Source organism: Lissotriton vulgaris, chromosome 8 (assembly GCF_964263255.1).
Source record: "Lissotriton vulgaris chromosome 8, aLisVul1.2, whole genome shotgun sequence".
In the NCBI taxonomy this organism is placed as follows: Eukaryota; Metazoa; Chordata; class Amphibia; order Caudata; family Salamandridae; genus Lissotriton; species Lissotriton vulgaris.
The window spans coordinates 882,195-904,777 of NC_141696.1; the positions used below are offsets into that span (position 1 = coordinate 882,195).

Here is a 22,583-nt window from a genome sequence, read left to right on the forward strand (position 1 = left end):
GGGTTTCTGTTCTCACACAGAACTGTGCACAGAGGAGTGGAACCTCGGCAAATTAGGGTGTCCCAAAACTTACCTTAGCAACCAACTCACCCCTTACCGAGCTAGCTACAGTGTCTCATTGGACATATCAAACTCCCAATGTTTAGACAAACCAGAACATGAACTTACAGTACCTCAGGGTACGTGGGACTCATGAACACTCTTTCGTTATATTATCATTACAAACCAGAACATGGAGTAAAGAAGACACATGTGCATTTGAAATGTTTATTTACTAATGCCGTCTTCTCAGGCGCAGTATCTTAGATAATACAAGTATACTTATTATCAGTATCAAAATTATCAGCATAGTTACTAAGACATAAAAAGCGAATGGTGACAGCATGTTAACATGCTGTAATGAATAAGAGTTAACAACACTTATATCTCACCCTCCCTAACACATATATTATATTATTAGCTAAGAAGGTCTCTTTGGGTTGTTTTAGGGCGGGCCCATACCTTAGTGTCTTAGCATGAAGGAATCACATCAGCATACACCAGCTCTCTCTGCATGTGCACCGCATCAAGTGTCTCATATGTGTCGTGCAAAGCAATATCAATCTCGCCTGAAGCCAGAGTTGGCAAAGGCTGCACTTGTGTTATGACTATGAAGGCGTGGAGATCAGACCTCATAACAATTCCATATCGTGTTGTTCCTGAAACTTCAGCACTCTTCGTGCAGACATAGTTTATTAAGCAAAGCTGATATCAAGAGCAATAACATATTATTCTCACATACACTACGGCAAACTACTAGGTTGAAAGCTAAGTCAACAATTAAGTGTCATGTGCAGAAGTTGCAAGAAAGAAAAATGGCGTTTAAACCTCAAATGTACCTATGCTAACGTAACACGATATAGGGATATACAGGAGCTATATGACACCCCCCCATGATCCAAGAACGGACTAAATATGATAACAGAAGTGCCATCTCATGAGAGCAGAACTCAACAGTAAACGAGCATGAATTGAAATTAAAGATCAAAAAGGTAATGCTAAAAAATAGCCCAAAAATATAACGTGGCTCAAGCCAATAGGCTAGACGAAATTAAAAAATCATGACAAATAAGTCAACGACATGCTATAAATCAGCAAGTCAGTATGAAGCAGTGTCTACGACAAAACTGTATATGAAAAGTAAGTAGCAACAGCCTCCAATAGGAAGTCACTGTCCTCATCCGAAAACAGTTCAGCCATCCAATTTAAAAGATGAAAGGAACATACGTGTTCTTCCAGCACCGGATCCTCTATAACCATCAGAGGACAGCTCGGTGGGTTTTCAAGAAAACTCAGTTCCAAGAAATTCCGTGCTGCCGACAACACATCCCAGGGACCAATTAGTCCATGCGCCACTGCTAAGGCCACAATCCTCTCGTCAGAACAAACCAACTCGTGAGCAATGATAGGACTCATCAGTTGATTAAAATCGACGTCAGGAGAAACCGGTCCGCAGAGACACAAATCAATGGCCCACTGGAAATCACAGGTCAGGCAGTGAAATACAGGCTGGACACAGGTGAAATAGGAGAATCGAAAAGATAATCCAAATGCCGTGCTCAAAGTCGCCAACGGCAGTGTGCCATAATAATCAAGCATGCGGTTGCGAAACCGCGTCAGCAGCAGTTGCGCGTGGTCTTGCACAGGATGGACATCCATATTTAAAAAGACCGAAAACCACCAGAGCGCCAGCCGCTAATGCAAGTAAAAACGGGAACCCTCCAAACAAGGATGAAAAGATTGAATGGAAGAAAGCAGGAATGACTCCAAAAATCTTCTCAAAGGAAGTCACGAGACCACTGCTAACAACTTTAAAAAAATGTGCTAGGCCCTTTGTGGAGGATGCGTTGAAGATAGTACGAACCATTGCTCCGAAATGCAAAGGCAAATCAGTATTCAAAAGAGCCTGAACTTCTGTACGGGTGTTAGCAACGTGAAGCACGAAAGTTTCACGGGCCGAGCTCAAGGCCACCTCTTTCTGGGACAAAAGAGCTCTTATTCTTGCCATGCCGCTGAATTCTGCTCCCAAGGTTGGTATTCTTGGCCAGATGGAAGACTCTCTATGTTCATGTGTGGGAGGGTAAAGCACATTTCTGCAGCAAATAACCCGCTCACTGACTGTTACTATGAAAGGGATACCTTTAATTAACCCACAACAGTCTTCATTATTGAGCATTAAATAACTTCCATTCTCTAACAATTTAAACGTGGGGATGATAGCAGGAACAGGCGTGCCTTGTAAAACGCAAGCCATATTCGGCCTGTCCTTGTTGCATGAACCGTGTAACTGTATGTGTCGACACATTAATGAATGATCTGGCGTCTCAGTACACTCCTCCCCATTCAGATAAACCTCCTGGTCATCCTTAAAACATCTGTACGTGTATGGGAGTGACCAGACTTCATGAAGGAAACCGCTACCCAAAGGTTCATAACGACCTATTGGCACATATTTCATACAATTTGAAAACTTATATAAAGCAAAAGGCAGCGTTAATAAACCGTGGATAAGCCACGTTGCAGCAGTGGCTTCTGCCACGGAAAAAGGTAAAGATTCTAACCTTTCAATATGTAACATAGAAAAGGAAGCATCACGCATTGAAAGCAAGCGTTGTTTCTCAGTCAAATTAAAAGGTGCAAATAAAGAAGAAACGTTCATGTAACCCCAGGGGACTTTACCCATTTTCAGAGTTTGAAGGGTCCAAGCAAACTGCATTATTGATCGTAATTGATTCTGACCATGGTATAACACTGATATTTCATCATGCACAATATCGACAACTGACGACACAATATTATCCAATGTGTAAATTCTAGAGGAAAGCACGTTAATGCTATTGTCAACAACTGCAAGCACCTTCTCAAGATTTGCCTGATCAATAGCCCTAAGGCGTGTAGCAGCCTCAATCTGTGACAGCTTCCAAATTTCATTGTAAACCCCATATAACCACCTTTTCGACCTGCCACTAGATGGGCCTTTAATGAAATCATTTAAATCCACTTCTGCATTCAGTTTGGAAAGGTGATTCTTAACCGCAGGTAAAGTTGAATGCTTCAGCCAATTTTGACACAACTTGCCCACAGAATAAGAGGTGACAGTGTGACCCAAGTCAAACCGGGGATCAGATCTAACAGTCTTAAAACCGTCAGTTAAATTCAAAAATCTACTTTGACAAGACTCTGCACTACGGTGCCAAAGCAGCCAACCCTTAGGATTCATACTGGAAATGTTAAAGGAGGAATTGAGAAGCAGAGTCTGTAATTCTCTAATTGACAATTGAGTAAAATTACTCCAACCATCATATTCCTCCAACTCCGGGAAAGACGGAGTGTTTAACCTTTTAGATGTTGCCAATCCAAAGCATGTGGTCTGGGAAATTGTTTCATTTAAAAACAACATATGATTCGGGATGAGACATGCACGGTGCAAAGCCTCAATGCCTTGTACCTGCCAGGCCCTTGAACCCCAGACCGATTTAAGGTCTATTGTTTCCTTCCATAGCTCATAGCCTCCAGTAACTAATTGATCTAGGAAGGCCTTCGAATACAACAATTTTGTATCGGTAAGTCTAACCTTGGACAGTGGCTGTTTGTGAAATTTAAAATAAAAGGACTCGGGATTGGACTGGTTAAAGTCAGTGAAATAAGTATACTTTTTAAGAAACGTTTCTGAACTCCCTTGTTTTGGTGCTGGGCAATGTTCCCACTGAGTAAAATTAACAGCATCCCTCCGGGATGATGTTTTGTGTAAAAAGTGATTGCCATAATGTTGGTAACAGAACAATTCACCATAATTAGCAGATTCTAAATATAAATCCTCAGCATCAAAGGCAGCATAGTATTTTAAATCAGAAAACAAACTTTCCACAGCATTAACATCCCGCTCCTACGACCAAGCTTCCCTAAACCCCACAACTGCCTCGCACTTCCCCATCCCCACATTACACTCAAATCCCTGTAGATCCTCCACTTTCAACAACAGAACGTCTGTCCCAAATAACCTTAGAAAAGTCCCCCTCTCTCTAGTACCCTCATCCTCCCCAGACACACCCCGTCTCAAATGCACTCTCCTAAACTGCAGATCGGCCTCTAAACACTCCTCCGCCATCGCTGATCTCATCCTAAGATTGGACCTTGACCTTATCATCCTGACTGAAACCTGGTTAACCGAATCCTCTACACCTATAATGGACATTCTGGTTCCCCCTAACTACCACATCATTAGGTTGGACAGGTCTGGCAAGATAGGTGGCGGAATCGCATGCATATACAGGAACAGCCTTTCTGTTCTGACAGTTTCCGTGCCGCCCCTACCCTCCCCAACTTCCTACGAATACATCTGCCTCGATATCATCAGTGATGGCAAACCAATATGCTCTCTCCATGGCATTTACCACCCTCCTAGAGACCACCTCATCTTCGTCCAACAAATGATGGACCTGATTTCAACCAACGCAGGACGACAGCTCACCCAAATATACCTGGGTGACTTCAACCTCCACTGGAACGATCCTAACGATGCGGTGGTAAATAGTCTTAAAAGCTTCCTCAGCGCACTGGACTTCACACAATTATGTAACAGCCCAACCCACGAGAAAGGCTCTACCCTCGACCTTATCATCACCAAAGAGGGCGCTACTCAACTTGAGACTTTTCAACCCTGTGACTGGTCTGACCATCATATTGTTACATTCCACATCAATGAAAAAGTCAAACACAATTCGGTTCAACCCACCAGAACTAAAGTCTGGAAAAGAGACCTGAAAAAACTCAACCTATCATCCTTACCCCCGAACAGTCGCGACCTCCTACTCCCCCCTACTGGCGTTACAGATGTCCAATCCCTGACTGACCACTATCTTAGCGCCGTGACCTCAATAATTAATGAGGCTGCTCCCATGCAGCTAAAAAGAGTCTCCGCTAAAATCTCCAACCCATGGTACGACGGGAGTCTCAATGAAGATAGACGAGCCATGAGACTGGCAGAGCGCACCTGGAGGACAGCTCCCTCTGCACTACACCTGAAAACCCTGAAGAAAAAGAGAAACGCCTACTTCAGGAAAATAAAGCGCTCAAAAGCAAACTTCTTCAGCCTCCAGCTCGACCAAGCTAAAAATCGCCCTAGAAAACTCTTTGAGTTAATCAGAACACAAGCCAAGGAACAACCCCAACCTCTCACTACCTTGCACGAAGCACCCTCCTGTGAAGACTTCGCCACTTTCTTTACCCAAAAAAACCGACAACATAAAGAATGATCTCCGCGATGACGCAAGACTCCACAACACACTGAACTGCATAACACCCACCGAACCTAAAAACAATGCAACATGGTCAACCTTTGAGACCTATTCCGAAGAAGAAATAGGCAAACTGCTCCACACCTTGAAACCTTCCAATCACCTCACGGATCCCCTCCCTGCTAACGCGGTCAAAGATTTCATACCACTGCTCCTTCCTCTCTGGACTAAAATCATCAACAGCTCGCTCCAAGAAGGAACCATCTCTGACTCCCTCAAAGTTGGACAAGTCACACCTTTGCTAAAGAAACCTACTGCCGACCCTTCCGACCTAAACAACTACCGTCCCATTACCAATATTCCCACTCTCGCCAAATTATTGGAAAAATGCGTTCAACTACAACTGACTAAACATATCGACCTGTTTGATCTCCTCAACCCGCATCAATCAGGCTTCCGGGCAGGACACAGCACTGAAACTGCTATGACTCACATAATTGACGACGCCCTTCAAATCCTAGATCAAGGTGACACCTGCCTCCTCATCCTGCTTGATCTTTCTTCGGCATTCGACACTGTCAAACATGAGAAGTTACTCGATCTTCTGAGCACAAGAATGGGTCTTTCTGGGACTGTTCTCAAGTGGTTCACCTCCTTTTTACACAACAGGACGCAGAAATTCAAGAGTAACAGCCTGATGTCCTCTCCAATACCTGTGTCGTTAGGCGTGCCCCAAGGATCTTCCCTATCACCAACCCTGTTCAACCTAGTTATGGAACCTCTCACCACCTTGCTTCAAGCATCCAATGTACTTTTTCACATGTACGCAGATGACACCCAACTATATCTCAAATTACAATCCCCCAACGACATTTTACTACTGAACTCTACGATTAGAAGCACCCAATCCTGGCTTGCTGATAATCATCTCAAACTCAATGCTCTGAAAACAGAATTCCTGCTGATCGCACCTCCCGGGAAGATCCCCATCACGCAAACCTGGCTTAAACAGTTAACGGCACTCAATGTCCAACCCATCATAGTGGACTCAGCAAAATCTCTAGGCATAACCCTCGACTCCAACCTTAACATGCAGCAGCATATCAGCAAGGCCACCAAGGGAGCAAACTTCCAAATCAATACACTGAGGAAACTTAAACCCTTCCTACCAGCCAAAGACTTCCAAACTGCAGTACAAGCTTTAGTAATCCCGCGAATTGAATACGGCAGCACCGCCCTCTGCGGTCTCCCGTTAACAAGCACTGCACCCCTAAGAGCCTCTCTAAACGCTGCAGCCAGACTCATCACTGGATCAAAAAAACACTCGCACATCACACCTGATCTGAAAACGCTGGACTGGCTGCCTTTTGAAGCCAGAACACATTTGAAAATCGCCTGCATGACACACAAGGCTCTACATCTGAGCTCTCCCGGATACCTCGCTCAGAAGCTGTCAATCTCTGGCGGCTCTAGAAACACTAGAGGCACAGACAATCTTCTGCTAAAACCTCGAAGATTCCGGAAGGTAAAAACCTATAAACGCTCTTTCTCAGGAATGGCACCCAGGATTTGGAACTCACTCCCTCCTGAAACCAGGCTCATCTCCTCCTTCACACATTTTAAGAAAGAAGTAAAAGCTATTTTTATGGCCAAATACACTTGACCTATTAGTTTGGATTTGGAAAGACCCTACTCTGACCTGTATTACTTTGCTCGAACTCTATGACTATGTATTTCACCTTGAGCCATTTTGAGTTGTAGTAAGACCGCGACTATGTACTTCACCTGAATTATTGTCGCTACTAACTATCTACGCACACATTTAACTCGCTGTTCGAACTCTATGAATATGTATCTTACCTGTATTATTGATGCTATTGACTATCTATGCACACATTTAACTGTTATACTGGTATTATTGATGTGCTGTACGTCTTATGTGTAACCCCACTCTCTTGCTGGCATTCCCAGCCGTGTAAAGCGCTCTGATATCTGCAAAGATCTTGTTCGCGCTATATAAAACTTTCAAAATAAATAAATAAATAAGTACATTAGGAACATTAACGACTTCCGTTGGGCCATGAATCTGAAACCGAACTGCATCCCACACGATTCCATCAAGGACAGGCCATGCTGTGATGTTAACCAAAGTCAAGTCTCTTTTTAATCTGTGTGTAGAATGTGAAGAGGAAAGTGGGGCCAAAGTTCCATTTAAATGAGTAATGCATGTTCTTTCCTCGACATAATGTCCATTGAAGATTCGGAAAAAAAATAAACCAAAAACCAATTGACATAAAAAGGTAAATTGAAACAAGGACCTGCCAAATGTATGTCCAAGGGGGTATCAAAAAATGTTTTTTAAACAGGCTTGCATAAACTGCAACACGAGAGGGTTTCCTTGAGGCAAGAGAAACAGAGTCAAAAGAAAATCTGGATTCCGTGGCTAGACGTGCTTGCAGGTCAGGTATGGACAAATCAGTTGGGTAGGCATAGTCTGTCTCATCAACGTTAGTTCCGGGTAAATTATTTAATAAAGGACTGGAAAGAACAGGTAATTCGATGGCCACGTCAGGTTCATTAATAGAAGCAGCGGGCATAACTGAATTCCTCACAATGGAAGGACAGGAAACAGCCGGTGTCATGCTAAGAAGAATCGGCCACTCTGTGTATCTTGACATTGTCAATTGAAATAAACCTGTTTTCCTTACGACCAGGAAGTGGTGGTAAAATGACTGTTCTTGTGCCCTTCACTCCAACGACGGGAACCGGAGCTCGATAGGAAGGACCAAATTCTTTCTTGTTATCGATCTTCTCCCGAACCAGTTCTCCAACTTGGGGTAGCCAGCCAACTACCGGGATCTGCAACGCATTATCCGACGTGGAGGGCAAATGTTCCTTTGCAAGACTGTCTCTGGTCTTTTGTAGATTCTGTAAAACATTGCAATGTTCATCTGCGTCAAAGGAAGTGGCGCGAACCACATAGTCTAGACCGTCAAGGTCAGGGAAGTACATCTTGATGCCAAAGAGCATTTCGTATGGGGTCCGCCCACCCAGAGACCTTCTAGGGAGATTATTAAGAGCACGCTGCACGCCATAGAGGTGAGCCAGCCAGTTTCTGCCAGTGCCTATAACTCGGGCTGTCAAAGATTGCTTTAAATCACGGTTCATTCGTTCAACTACACTATTACCCTCAGGTCTGTAGGGTGACGAAAACTTGACTTGGACCCCCATCGAAGTCATGGCATCCTTATACGCCTTAGAGGCGAAAGCCGGACCCTGATCCGAATGGAAGGTACCACAGGCAAAAATCCCTATAAAGACACGCAAATCTCTAATGACAGTCCGTGAAACAGCGCTGCGATGTGGCCAAACCCACACAAAGCATGTGCATGAGTCAACTGCTACTAAGATGTATTTATACGCAGTATCAGATGAAAAAGGACCGCAGTGATCTAAATAAACACAACCTAGAGGTTTATTAGAAATGTACAACTGAGTCTGTGGCGGACGCGTAGCAGTCGAAGGTTTAATCTGCTGGCATATGTCACAAAGAAGGACATAATCACGCGTCTGTTTGTACAGTCATCGCCACCAGAAACGTTGTTGTAATTGAGTTACAGTGGCCGAGACGCCCGCATGCGCAGACGCCACACCTTCATGTGCCGCTGTAATCAACTCTGCTCTGCGATCCGAGTTGGGAATCAGCCGTTCCCCAACATCAGGAATTGTCACAAAAGGAACCTTTTCGGGACTTAAGTGGTACATGTACTTCGAAGGGAATCCCGCAGGATGTTTACTTCCCTTCTCAGAGGCAGCAATTGCTGCCAAGATGTCGCTATCAATCTTTGTTTTTGACCTAGTAACTGCTGCAACTAAGTATGTAGATACTGCTGATTTCGCTGCCTCATCAGCAAGCGAGTTGCCAACAGCGTGAACTCCTACGCGCTGATGACCGAGAGTATGAATTACATAGACAAGCGGCAACAAAGCCTGAAGCTCTGCCACTCGAACCCAGATCATTTTATGTTTTATTGCGCTACCCTTGGAATCATGGAAACCATTTTGAATCCAAAAGAACAAGTTTTCATTGTAAGACTGGACACAGTAGTACGAATCACTTACAATCAGAGTAGTAACACTTGGATCCGCGTATTCTAACGCTAGTAAGAGTGCACGAAGCTCCGCTAATTGTGCGGTGCAGTCACCCAGGGGCAACGTGTGCACTTCCCTGGAAATGAACTCATCATTCAACATAGCACCGACCACAATGGCGCATGCGGAAACGTAGGCATGCTTAGAGCAATGCGCAACCTGCGCCGACCCATCAGTGTAAATGATGCAATGGAAGTCCTCCAAAGGTCGCATAGCCAGAGGAGCAGGATGAACGAATTCATACTGCAAGTACTCTTGCGACCGTAAGGAAGCGTCAAAAATGAACGTGACATCCGTGGATGTCAATGACGCAGCCCACTGAATCCACCGAGGGTGCAAAGCTTTAGAATTTGGTACACTGGCTTTCGTGACTGCCTCCAAATGAGGACAGGGTGTTACCACTAACATGCGTTTCCCCTGCGACAGTGCTCGTTCTTTCAGAATCGCCATCTGTACCGCAGTTAAAACTTTCTCCACAGTGGGAAACCGCAATTCAGCCAAAGTATACAAGTGTGACTTGTAAGCAATAGGTACTGTGTCACCTTCATTAAAAGTCAGGTACGTGAAACCCACCGCCCCTGGAATTATTCTTATCATCAGGTTGGTGTGATTATCACGAGTCAGTAAGTATTTAGAAGCGAGCAGATCGGCCTGCAATGATTTCAAAATGGCCGAATGCTCAGGCAGCCAGCATGATTTTGAAAAAGTTGGTTGTATCAAAGCATACAAAGGCTTGATACGCTGGGCATATTCCGGAACATAAGTCCTGACGAAATTCAAGAAGCCCAGTAAAGACTGTAATTTCTTCAGTGTTGTAGGAGCGCGCAACTGTGCGCATTTCTCCAGGAAGTGAGGAGCCAATCCTCGACCCTCATTGTTCAGCTCATAGCCGAGGAACAACACTGTGTGTTCTGCAATGTGCGATTTTGCAAAATTAAACTTGTAACCCATATCAGCAAAGGTACAAATTATTGAATTCACCCGACATAGATGCATCCAAATTTTGTCGTCTGTGAGATAAATGTCATCCACATAAGAACATGCATCTGGATCGATACTCTCCAATAGAGTGACTATTCTTGAGGTGAAGACCCCAGGACTATTTTTGTAGCCCATTGGAAGTCGCCGGAAGCGTTTTTGCACACCAGCGGACGTAAAACTTGTCCATTGGGAGCTAAAGCTATCCAGTCTGTGGGCATAAAAACCAGTGGATATGTCAAGCGTTGTCTTAAAACGCTTACGCACCAGACTATCCACTAGCGCAGAGCCGTGAGTATTCTGTACTGCACAGTTACGGCAATGCGAGTTCAAATGCCGGTAATCCAATACCAAACGATATGATCCGTCAGGTTTGGTCACAGTAAAAAGGGGATTATTCATCGGTGACACACACGTTTCAATAACTCCCTGATATTCCAATTGTTCAAGGATTTCTGCGACGGCAGCTTTAGCTTCACGCCGTATGGGATATTGAGGCTGAGGCTGAGGCTCAGACCGCAAAGGAATTTCGTGTGAAGGAGACAATTTATCCCAACCACATTGGTTGCGGTACAGAGCCGGTGCAAGAGCCCGAGCCCACTCTTCTGCAAAATGCTGCGCATGCTCAGTCGAGACAGTGTGCGCGAAACTGGGAAGGATTACCTCCTCCCCTCGCGGCGCTGCGAGCACAAAAGGTGGGGGCCAGTCAGCCTCAGAAAGCAAAATGTCGTACGTAGACGAAAGGTTCTCCCAAAATACCCCCCTGACAGTACGCTGTATGTCACCTTCAATCAACAGGACAATTTCAAAAAGTCTTTCAGGGGGAGCCAGTCTTGTATCGGCTGTTTCAATTACAACGAACACTTCAGTCGCTGTCACCCTCAGTAGTGGACGCAGCGCCTCTCTGACTATGGTTATCTCCGCCGCGCTGTCCAGCAAGGTCAGAGCCCACGTCAGATTCCGAAGCCGCGTTCTCACTATCTGTGGCATATCGATGCGCTGTTAAGGCTGCGACTTTCTTTTTCGCAAACTGCGGTCTTTTAGGCGTAGAATCCTCCTGCTTCACTGCGCCGTCAGCTTGGCGGGACTGACCACGTCCCTGTTGGCCACCACGTCCACGTCCACCCCCTCCTCCACCGGTCTTCGGGGCCGATGTTTCCTGAAAGGAACGAGGAGAGCGTTGATCAGAACCCTGAAATCGATCAGGTGATTTAATCATCGAGCGATCGCGCAAATCATAAACTTTTTCTGTTGGCGCAGGCGCTTGTACTGCAGGAAAAGAATCCTGAGTCTGTTTATTCTGCTTCCCCTGTGTCTGTTTCTTAGGCCAATTTTGTTTTTTGGACTTGGGCTGGACATCTGTCACTGCAGATTGTCCCTGAGGTTGTTTTTTCTCCTTTACTGGAAAATATTTCAGACCTCTACTTGTGCAGCCAATTGTCTTATAAGCGGCCACTACAATCTTTGCCAACTGGCGGGGTTTGTCGGCATCGGGCAGAGCAGCCAAAGCATTCGACACCTGAAAGTTAACTGCATCTCCTTTAACATTGGAGAGAATGAGATCACATACAATCTCAAATGAACCACACAGGCGCATACCCAATTCAACCGCTGCCTCTGGACCGTGATCATTCTGAACACGTCTAATGATATCAGGCAGGGCAGTCATAGACGGGGTGCCGAAGCACCTTGTATAAACTGCCGCAAATGTTTTTCCCCAGCTTTCACAGTCAACAAGTTCAGGAGTTAAATCCTTCGGTAGAGTAATCGTTAACATTCTATGCTTATCAGCAGGAGTAGAATTCGGAAAAACCGCCTCCAGTTGATCAAACTTCTCTGCTAGCCAGAATGGGAAGTCATCGTTGTCAACTGGACGAGCACCAAAAACCGAATTAACCATCACTGGATTGAGACGCATTCCGCCTCGATCCATGGGAACGGCCGCACCCCCCTGGGGACTACCAGGCAGGTGGCGACCGATGTATTGCACTAATGCAGGAATCACGGAAATGGAAACAACATGCAGCCTACGAATTTCCTGCAGGGTACAAGCGCCGTGATTCGGGTGCGGGGTAAAGCCACCCAACGCAGGCCAATTTGTACCTGGAATTGAGAGTGGACCTAACCTCGCTGCGGACAAAGAGTGGGGGAGGGCGCCATCAAACCAAACTCGATGCTGCCAATGATCAATAGGTATTTCCAATGCCCTGTACGGTGTATACTCAGCCGGGACATCCGAGGCGGTGTAGGAGTGGAACAAACCAGAATTAGCGTCCACAGCCGGAAACGTAACCCAAGAGTAAAACAACTCGTAAGGGAACGCCGGATCTGCACATACCACGAAAATCACAGCCATCCCATCTACCGGGACCTGGTACGTCTGAAGATGGTTGCGCACCGCTACGCGACTATGTTGAGCAATGGCCACCGCCATGTCAACACTGGAAACAAGAAAACACAAAGAATACTTTGTAGCACAACTGGGTAGTAATTCAAAGAAACCGTTTAAGAAAGAATCAAGCTTGAATAAGACCTATTTCAAAAATAGGCAGGTTTCACCGACACCCCGCTTTCCGGAAACGGAGGTGAAGGGGTTAAGGCATGAACAATAAACTACTCGAGTGTCATGATATAAGACCACCAAAACCGTTGGGCGCCATGTCGCAGGGTTTCTGTTCTCACACAGAACTGTGCACAGAGGAGTGGAACCTCGGCAAATTAGGGTGTCCCAAAACTTACCTTAGCAACCAACTCACCCCTTACCGAGCTAGCTACAGTGTCTCATTGGACATATCAAACTCCCAATGTTTAGACAAACCAGAACATGAACTTACAGTACCTCAGGGTACGTGGGACTCATGAACACTCTTTCGTTATATTATCATTACAAACCAGAACATGGAGTAAAGAAGACACATGTGCATTTGAAATGTTTATTTACTAATGCCGTCTTCTCAGGCGCAGTATCTTAGATAATACAAGTATACTTATTATCAGTATCAAAATTATCAGCATAGTTACTAAGACATAAAAAGCGAATGGTGACAGCATGTTAACATGCTGTAATGAATAAGAGTTAACAACACTTATATCTCACCCTCCCTAACACATATATTATATTATTAGCTAAGAAGGTCTCTTTGGGTTGTTTTAGGGCGGGCCCATACCTTAGTGTCTTAGCATGAAGGAATCACATCAGCATACACCTGCTCTCTCTGCATGTGCACCGCATCAAGTGTCTCATATGTGTCGTGCAAAGCAATATCAATCCCGCCTGAAGCCAGAGCTGGCAAAGGCTGCACTTGTGTTATGACTATGAAGGCGTGGAGATCAGACCTCATAACAATTCCATATCGTGTTGTTCCTGAAACTTCAGCACTCTTCGTGCAGACATAGTTTATTAAGCAAAGCTGATATCAAGAGCAATAACATATTATTCTCACATACACTACGGCAAACTACTAGGTTGAAAGCTAAGTCAACAATTAAGTGTCGTGTGCAGAAGTTGCAAGAAAGAAAAATGGCGTTTAAACCTCAAATGTACCTATGCTAACTTAACACGATATAGGGATATACAGGAGCTATATGACAAGCTGTTGCTGCAACATCATTTTAATGTTCTCTGTTTTCTGTCATGCAGGCTTCAGAACACACAAGGTGGCACAAAGACCACAAATGGCGGGACCACACCGCAAACAGAGACAGCAAGAGAAAATGATGACTAGAATAATTCCAAGGAAAGTTAACAATTTCCATCCCATGTGGACAGTAGTCCCCAAAACCATCCCATCACGGACCAATCTCCTGTGTCCTGATGAATAGACTCGGAAATCACGTGTAACTTAGAAATGGCTTGGTATTGTAGTGTAGTTAGGCTCTGCGCATTGGAATAATATAAACAGCAGTTTAGACGTAGGACTGAGGTCGACTAGGTCTCTACTGACTATATTAGACTTAAGGTTTGCCAGCTAGCTCAGAGGTCACTAGAATCTTTCTCGAATAAACGAGGAGGAGTTTAACCTCCCTGGTTAGACAAGAAGAGATTAGCTTCCGACAACCATATAACATGACAACTTGGCTTCCTCAGAATAAGAGTAAATCTCTAGAGTCGTGTGAAAACAATAGACAGCTATTTCACTCAGTCAATCGTGCGTACTTAGTTTCACCAGAGTGCAGAGAAAAGAGAGACGGGCGTTTTCAATAACAGGTATAATTTATTGAGCAGTCTTCTTTCTCATGCAAGAGAAATGAATTGCCACAATTCCAATACTTAATGTAAAGTAAAGTGCGTATAGTAAAAGGAGGATTATGAAATAATACTGTAAAAGCATTGATATGGTTTCTTAGTCATAAGATACTTTAAAATGGATAAAATCTATACATACATATATACATTGACTAACGTATTCAACTGGTGCTTCTAACTACGCCTACCCCGGTGTACCTGACCTAAGCCTAATACGTGGGAAGGAGTAAGTAAGTAGCCGTTTAAGTTAAGTTGGTTTTGCCAAGAATCTGAATCCAGAATTCTCTTTAAGGGTTTAGTCAGCTCCGTACCTTGGTAGTAGAAAGCAGGAGGTCTGGTATCTCTCTTTCAGAACTCGATATCCCACCAACCCGCAAGGGTAGGCTGGAAACGCCGGAGCTGGATTTTCTCGGCTGGAGAAAAAGACAGCATCTTTCTCAGCGCGTCAAGAGGGAGGGGCAGCATCTGTGGGCTCTCGGGCAAGTAGATAGCTGCTCCAAAACCACCACTGTGTGTTTGCTTAAGGCAACGTTGGTATATTTATACCTGAAAGGTGCCGGGTTTGACGTAAGGTTTGGACATAAGACGTCAATAAAGATGTCACCAAGAACTGGCCGTTCTTAGTGCTTTACAGGAGTTCTAGGACGAAATCAAAACAAAAGCAAACTGGGATTTCCCTGGTTGCTGGAGGTTTGTTTTGTTTAGAGTACTCGTTGTGCTTTCTAGGAGTCCAGGGAAGTAGCCTTGCTTAATGTGACTGCATGGGCTATGACTAATATGGATATGATTATTATGCCTCCATAGGGATATTAATAATTATAACCGTATAATGGCATAAAATCGAAATATCAATTTAGGTTCCTAGATAAAAACACAATACCCACTCCACAATTTAATGTCCATACTTACTAAAACTAAGCAATAGTAAACATTTTAAAGGTGCATGTGTATTCCAACCCACCCCAAAATACATTTTTTGCATTTGAAATGTTGTATGCGAAATACATGGAAAAGATTATTGGTACTGTACGTTTTCCAAGCAGTGTAACCCTTCAGTTAAAAGGATGCATATACATTTCAGCTGAATGATTTGCGAAATTGACACATGAAATGGCTCTTAATACAGAAAAAAAAGTCGAGACCATTCCATCACATATAAATACAATTGCTGTAAATGTGCTAGAGGCTGAGGTAATATATTGTCTTTAGAGTTACTAAAAATAGAAGCTCTGTTCTTTAAGAATAGTTCTACTTTAAGCAGAGTATGTGTGCCAGAAAAAGGTAAATATTTTGGAAGTTGAAAAAAAAAAATGTCGCTTTCAGGGGAAAAAATAGTTCCAAATGTTTTCAGTGGCTTTCGTTTATCAAAGCTGAAGGCCAAATTCAGAGTTCAGGGAACGCTGTGTGCTAGTCGTTTTTTTTTAAAATTATTCTCTCTGTTCAGTGGAGAACATCATTTCAGACAGATGCGCAAAAAAGCTGTCTACAGCTTCAGGTGAAAGTTCGACCAAGTTCGAAAATTCCGCAACAGTACAGTCGTGAGGATGATTGCTATCATCGATGTAAGGATCAGCAATGCTCACAGAAGGTCGTACCTGGGTGATGCTGCTCTCATCTCGTACTTCATTCCCACCTAATCGTAGTGATGAAGTCTCAACGAATGCCGTCATCAGAATCGGTAACCGCTGGGGACAACACGATGCATGAGCCGTTACAGGACTTAGCAAAGTATCGATATCCATTGGTACTGCTGATTGTAGTGTAAGACAGGTGACCAACACGCATTCTTCTCCGTATAGCATACATCGAAGCACAGGTAAGATGCAATTTTGACAGATAGGTCTGAATGAAAGAAGCCAGGTCATATTCAGATCTCTTAGCCGGGCTAATCCAAGGACTTTAGTTATTTTTTTAAATTTTTTTATTTTTTATTTTATTTAGGAAGTTTTCTATAGCGCTGTCAAGACCCGGAGGTAGCAGAGCGCTTTACAGTAATAGAATGACAAAAATCTGAATAAACATATACATAGCGTAAACATAACATATGTAAGGTATAAGCATTCAATGAGTGACATTGTAAGCGGAACATGGGTGAGTTGCTGAGCTTCTTTGGTTATTTTATTTTTTATTTATTTATTTTATTTTGAAAGTTTTATATAGCGCGAACAAGATCTTTGCAGATAACAGAGCGCTTTACCAAGGCAAGGGGTAAGTGAGTGGTAGGGTGGGTACACGAGGGAGCATAGTAGGAAGGTAGGACATCAATGCAAGTAGTACAAATAAGAGGGAGCATGAACCATCAGGTAGTTCCATAATACAAGTAAAACACATGTGCATAGGAATCAAACAAGTAGTACAGATCGACGCAGAGTCTTAAAAGATCAAAAGTAGTGGTTCAAGTGTATTTAGCCATGAGGATAGTTTTAACTTCTTTCTTAAAAAGAAGAGTGGAGGAGATGAGTCTGGTTTCAGGAGGGAGTGAGTTCCAGATCCTGAGGGCCATTCCTGAGAAGGAGCGTTTGTAAGTTTTTTCCTTCCGGAATCTTCGAGGCTTCAGCAGGAGATTGTTTGTACTTCTCGTGGTTCTGGACCTGCCAGAAATTGTCAACTTCTGAGTGAGGTAGCCGGGTAATTTCAGGTGTATAGCCTTGTGCGTCATGCAGGCAATTTTCAGATGTATTCTGGCTTCAAAAGGCAGCCAGTTCAGGGATTTAAAGTCAGGGGAGATAGGTGAGTGTTTTTTATATCCAGTGATGAGTCTTGCTGCCGTGTTTAGTGATGCCCTTAGGGGTGCAGTTGTAGTTAGGGGGAGACCGCAGAGGGCCACGCTGCCGTAGTCTATGCGAGGGATGACTAGTGCTTGTACTGCAGTTTGGTAGTCTTTGGCTGGGAGGAAGGGTTTAAGTTTCCTCAAGGTATTTATTTGGAAGTTCGCCCCCTTAGTTGCCTTGCTGATATGCTGCTGCATGTTGAGATTGGCGTCAAGTGTTATGCCTAAAGATTTTGCTGAATCCACGATGGTCAGTTGGACATTGAGTGCAGTTAGGTGCTTAAGCCAGGTTTGTGTGGTAGAGATTTTCGCGGGAGGTGAGATCAGAAGGAACTCAGTTTTCATAGCATTGAGTTTGAGGTGATTATCGGCCAGCCAGGATTGGGTGCTTCTGATCGTTGAGTTCAGACGCATAATGTCTTTGGGGGATTGTAGTTTGAGATATAGTTGAGTGTCATCGGCGTACATGTGAAAGTGTACATTGGATGCTTGTAGCAGGATGGTGAGAGGTTCCATAACTAGGTTGAATAAAGTAGGGGATAGGCATGATCCTAGGGGGACACCTAACGATACAGGTACTGGAGAGGACATCAAGTTGTTGCTCTTGAATTTTTGAGACCGGTTGTGTAGAAAGGAAGTGAACCACTGAAGAACAGTCCCAGAGAGACCGATTCTTGTGTTTAAGAGTTCGAGTAAGTTCTCATGTTTCACAGTGTCGAATGCTGAAGAGAGATCAAGAAGGATGAGAAGGCAGGTATCATTTTGATCTAAAATTTGGAGGGCGTCGTCAATTATGTGAGTCATAGCAGTTTCAGTGCTGTGCCCTGCTCGGAAGCCTGATTGATGAGGGTTGAGGAGATAAAACTGTTCTATGTGCTTTGTCAGTTGTAGTTGAACGCCTTTTCCCAACAGTGTGGCGAGAGTGGGAATGTTGGTAATCGGACGGTAGTTGTTTAGATCAGTGGGGTCGGCTGTTGGTTTCTTTAGTAAAGGTGTAACTTGTCCAACTTTGAGGGAGTCAGGTATGGTTCCTTGTTGAAGTGAGCTGTTGATAAATTTAGTCCAGAGTGGGAGGAGCAAAGGGGTGAAGTCTTTTACAGCGTTAGCAGGAAGAGGGTCAGTGAGGTGATTGGATGGTATCAGGGTGCTGAGTAGTCTGTCGATTTCTTCTTCAGAGTAAGTGCCAAAGGATGACCATGTCGCATTGTTTTTTGGTTCATTGGGTGTTATGCAGTGGGGTTTGGAGTAAAGGCTTGCGTCAATGAGAAGATCGCTCCTTATGTTGTCAGTTTTTTGGTTAAAGAAAGCAGAGAATTCTTCACAGGAAGGTGCATTGCCCATAGTGACAACTGCTTGGGGTTGTTCCTTGGATTGTGATCGGATTAGCTCGAACAGTTTTCTTGGATGGTTTTTTGCTTGGTCGAGCTGGAGTCTGAAGAACTCTGATTTTGAGCGTTTTATTTTCCTGAAGTATGCGTTTCTCTTTTTCCTCAGCATTTTTAGGTGCATGCCGAGGGAACAGATCTCCAGGTGCGCTCTGCCATTCGCATAGCCTGTCTGTCTTCATTGAGACTCCCGTCGTACCAGGGGTTGGAGATCTTGGTGCAGACTCTTTTCAGTTGCATCGGTGCAGCCTCATTGATTATTGAGGCCATGGTGTTGAGATAGTGGTCAGTTAAATACTGAACGTCAGTAACGTCGGTAGGGGGGAGTATGAGATTGCAGCTGTTAGGGGGTAAAGAGTTTGGATTGAGTTTCTTCAGGTCTCTTTTCCAAACTTTGGGCTTGGAGGATTGGACCGGGATACGTTTAATTTTTCCTTGATGAAGAATGTGACAATATGGTGATCTGACCAGTCACAGGGTTGGATTGAATGAAGTTGAATAGTGCCTTCTTTGGAGATGATAAGGTCGAGGATAGAGCCTTTGTCATGGGTCGGGCTGTTGTAAATTTGGGTGAGGTCAGAAGCGTTAAGGACATTTTTGAGGCTATTAACCACTGCGTCACTGCAATCATTCCAGTGAAGATTGTAATCGCCAAGGTAGATTTGTGTGTTTTGCCGTCCTGAGTTGATTGAGATTGTGTCCATGAGTTGTTGGGAGAAGGTGAGGTTGTCCCCAGGTGGGTGGTATATGATGTGTAGTGAACATACAGGTTTGTTTTCACTGATGACATCAAGGCAAAAGTATTCACAGGAGGTAAGAGAAGGGGCGGTGACTTTATTAATGGAGAGGTTGCTCTTGTAAATGTATGCGATTCCACCGCCTGTCTTGTTGGACCTGTCAAGTCTAATGATGCAGTAGTTGGGGGGGACAAGGATATCCATGATAGGAGTAGAAGATTCAGTTAGCCATGTTTCAGTTAGGATGGCTAAGTCAAGGTTCAAAGAAATTATGAGATCAGCGACCTCCGATGAGTGTCTTTGGGCCGATCTACAGTTGAGAAGTGTGCATTTGAGTCTGGGGGTGCAGGGGGAGGAGGAGGGATCTAGAGTGAGAGGGACTTTTGTGAGGTTGTTGGGGACGGAGCCTCTGTTGTTATGCGTGGGGTGTCTGAGAGGGTTTTAGAGAATCGTTGGAATGGACAGGTGTGTGGTGGCTAAGAGGTTTTGGCGAGCCGGGACATATGAGCAGAGTAGGGTGTGTATGTCGAGGTCCGAGAGAGTCTTGATAGTGTGCTGGGGGCGGTTGGAGGTATTGCGAGAGGGGATAGAGGTCCAATGTAGGGTTTGAGTAGGATGTGAGGGGGATAAGTTGTTAGGTTGAGAAGTGGTGGTGGGAGGGGGGTGTCTGTGGTGCGTGAGGAGTAACTCTTTGAGGGTGTGGAGTTCTTCTCTCATTTGGAGGAGGGTGGTCATGATCGTGTCCAGTGTGGGGTTGGGTAAGGAGTTGGGGGAGGGCACTGAATAAGAGCAAGTGTCTAGGTTACTGGAGTATGGGGGGAGAGGGGTGGGGGTGTTAGTGAGGTGATTGGAGTTGGAGTTGGAGTTGGGGGTGTTAGTGAGTGTGTTGGAGTTCGGGTAGGTAGGGAGGTTGGGGGGGAGTGAAAGGATTAGTGATGGTGTTGGTGTTATTGGACAGAGAATCAATGATAGGGGGTGAGGCAATTGCGGGACGTGTGGAGGCTGGTCGTTGCGGGGGTGACAGTGTAGTAGAAGGGAGTGAGAGTGGGGAGGGAGAGGTTCAGGGAGGAGTGAAGGCCAGGAGTGGCCGGAGTGCAAAGAGTGGGGGGGAGAGGTTGAGGGAGGAGTGAGGGCTAGGAGTGGCGGGAGTGCAAAGAGTGGGGGGGAGAGGTTGAGGGAGGAGTGAGGGCCAGGAGTGGCGGGAGTGCAAAGAGTGGGGGGGAGAGGTTGAGGGAGGAGTGAGGGCTAGGAGTGGTGGGAGTGCAAAGAGTGGCGGAAGTGCAAAGAGTGGGGGGGAGATGGGATAGGAGAGAGTCATGTTGTGTGGGGTGCAGTCAGATGAGGTGGGTTGTTCTGAGAAGCTAGTCGGAAGTGTGGGGTTCTGGTTCTGTGGGAGTGGGGTAGAGGGGGTGGGGGTGTTGGTGGCGGAGGGGAGATCCGCGTCTGGGATTGAGGAGTGTGAGATGTATGTAGCCAGGGGGTGATAGAGTAGAGTACTGGGGGGAGGGAGGAGGTGCATGTTAGTGGTGGGAGGTGATGTGGGGTCGAGGATGTTGGGATAGGAGGCCGGATGGTGTGGGGACTGCGCGTTGGAAATGTAATGTTATGGGATTCACTGTAGTCACATAGTTCAGGGGTTGCTTGCTGACCCCGTTATGCGGTCCCTATAGCGTATAGCTAGGATTGTTTCTTCCATCGTCGCTGGAGTTTTGTCTGTGACTTAGCTTGCCATATCGGAGCAGAAGTATCAAAAATAAAATTCCTGCTACGAGTCCCAAAAGTAGTGGTAGGCCGCCAAAGACAGAATGGACAAAATTGGGAAAGATGCCCAGGACTGCTTCGAAGGGTGCTAACAGTCCCGAAAAAATTGTCTTAAATACATGTGCGATGCCACTGGTATCAGACATATTTAGGATTTGGCTTAGCATTTCTACGAAATGCACGGGGCAATTTGTTGATAAAGGGTATGAATCTCTGCAGTTGTCCTTGCAACTAGAAGATCATACGTTTCTTTTGATGACGTAATAGGCACAGTTGTCTACAAAATAACAGACTTCATTCTTCTTAAAGTATCAATTCGAATAGAAGAGATATTCAGAGAAGGCCGAATTGCCGTCTCCGTTTCTGGAGTGTTTTTTGGATACAATACTCGCATACAGCAAGTGACCATGGAACTAACGCTTACGAGATACGCTTTTCCGGGCACCATGCCACAACATCTGTGGTCGTTTATTAGAATGTAACTCCCGTTCAAAAGTTGTCTAAAGAACGGCTCTATTTGTGTTGCAGGTGTGCCGTGCTGGTGACATGAAAGGTTATTTGAAGTCCCATCACAGGCCCCATGTAAATTAATACCTTGGCACAGAAATATACCGCTTAGTGATCGTTTACAATTGTTACCACTTAGAAATACATTCTGTTTCTTTTCACTATAACATGTGTGTGTGTAAGGTAATTTCCATGATGACTTAATGAACCCTTTACCCAACCTTTCATACTGGCCCGCTGGTATATATTCTTGGCAGTATTTAAATTGGAAAGTTGTTATCGGAATTGTAATTATTCCGTGTATTATCCATTCAATGGCAGGTCTTTCTGACATTGTCAATGGTAATCTCTCAAGTTTTTCAATGCTCAGAATCGAATAGTCTGCTCCTTTTTGTGCCAAACTGATTTGTTTATCAGTAAGGTTAAAGATAGAGAATAATGACATTGTGTTGATTAAACGCCAAGGCACATAGCCTGAACGCAGATTTTGCAACGTCCAGCCAAGCTGTACAATAGAACGTAATTGGGACTGACCGTGTTGTAACATTAGTAAGTCCTGCTCTATTATATCAATAGCAGATGATACAATACTGTCCAGTGAATACATTCTGGAGGACAGAGTCATTAACGCATTGTCCACAACAGAAAGTGTTTTTTCCAAATTAATACGATCAATTTCTCGTATTTTTTCTGCTCTTTTAATTTGCATTACTTTCCAAGCTTTGTTGTATGCCGCGTATATACTGGCCGCTATGAAACGTTTTTGATGCT

The 22,583-nt window shown here is 44.7% G+C and overlaps 1 protein-coding gene and 1 pseudogene across 1 annotated transcript in view; one reads left to right on the forward strand and one right to left on the reverse strand.

Annotated features, from left to right (window-relative positions):
- LOC147693184 (NACHT, LRR and PYD domains-containing protein 3-like) overlaps positions 1–22,583 on the forward strand; it is a 330,570-nt gene that overhangs the window by 93,842 nt on the left and 214,145 nt on the right. The gene's annotated exons all lie outside the window — the stretch shown is intronic.
- On the reverse strand, positions 511–9,878 carry LOC147693185 (uncharacterized; annotated as a pseudogene).